Consider the following 1,677-nt stretch of genomic DNA (forward strand, 5'->3'; position numbering starts at 1 on the left):
ATAATATGCCGACACGGATTACCCTACGAAATCGTAACAGATAACGGATCGCAGTTTATATCCAAAAAATTCGATGATTTCTGCGCAAGTTGGCGTATCCGGCTCAGTAAATCAACCCCGAGGTACCCTCAAGGCAACGGTCAGGCTGAGGCGACCAATAAGACTATCTTAAGTGGCTTAAAAAAGCGGCTCGAAGAAAAGAAAGGCCTCTGGGCCGACGAGCTAGACGGCGTGCTATGGTCCCACCGAACAACTCCGCGAAGAGCATCAGGACAAACACCATTCTCGCTAGCTTATGGCCTGGAAGCAATGGCGCCAGCCGAAGTAAGCGTCGGCAATTTACGCCAGACCATGCTAGTCAAGAACGCCGAGCTAAACGATGAAATGCTCTATGATAGCCTCGACGAGATTGACGAGCTACGAGATCGCGCCTTGCTCCGAATTCAGAATTACCAGCAGGCGGCAGCTCGTCATTATAACAAAAAGATCAACCTGCGATCCTTCAGCGAGGGAGACCTCGTTCTACGCAAGGTGTTCGAACACACCGCCGAGCTCAATGCTGGTAAGCTCGGTGAAAAATGGGAAGGGCCGTACCAAGTGTCCAAAATTGTTCGCCCGGGAGTTTATGAACTAATTACCATGTCCGGCGAAGCTATTCCGCGATCCTGGAACGCTGGCAACCTTAAGCGCTACTTCTATTAAGAAATTTATACATTACGCATATTATATTTCTGTTTCCATCTAGGAGTATTTAATATCTATGTAATTTGAACTACGATCGGCTTGATCCTTTTTTTCTTAAAAAAAAAAAGGGTACGTAGGCAACCTGAAAAGGTGCAGCCACTACTTATGAATGCAATTTTCTTTGAAAAATCCCTGCGTTCCTTTTATTAAGCATATTGTCTTGCAAAAATCGACAAATATCATACAAGCAACAAAGAAAACAAAAAAATACATCCAAACAAGGTCGGCAATTTGGCCAGTTGTCCCGACTAAAACAAAATAATAATAAATTGCACTCCACGCGAAGTGTAAATCGTAAGCCGAGCTCCAACCATTGCTCGCAAATAAACCAAGGCCGACAAGCAAAATAAGCCGTCACCAGCGCGCAATCTCTTCGGTTCCAAGGTAGGGAATAAGCCGACCTTTAATACGCGAACCCAACGCTTCTCGCTCCCAAAATCTAACAGCCGCATCCTGAAAAGCAGACAAAAAAACGGTTCCGAACAAAGACTTTCGGCTCGACACAATAAGATGAGAGACGTCTCACTGTTGAGGATAACCCAAACATAACATAAACACCTGAAAATAAAACCCGCCGAGCGGGTAAAGCGTTCAACAAAAAATACGACCAACCGTAATACAAAAGTTTGGAGAATAGTAAGTAACCCAACACACGGGTACCAAAAAAAAAAAAAGAGAAGGAAACGGTTCATCAACCGATAAAGACATATAATACGCCGAGCACCCTCAGCGACTCTCACGGACTCTACGGCTGTAAACACGAACTCGGTCACGGAGCCAGAAAGGCATCGCACGGAACTTCCCGAACCCAAATCGCTCCCAATCCTCTGGCCCAGCCTCCAATTTCCGCATCCCCATCTCGAGGTCCATGATCTGCTTGACCAGAAACTCATGCTGGCGACGGTAGGCCCGGTGCTGAATCTCGATCTACCA

Source organism: Camelina sativa, chromosome 2 (genome assembly GCF_000633955.1).
Source record: "Camelina sativa cultivar DH55 chromosome 2, Cs, whole genome shotgun sequence".
Classification (NCBI taxonomy): Eukaryota; Viridiplantae; Streptophyta; class Magnoliopsida; order Brassicales; family Brassicaceae; genus Camelina; species Camelina sativa.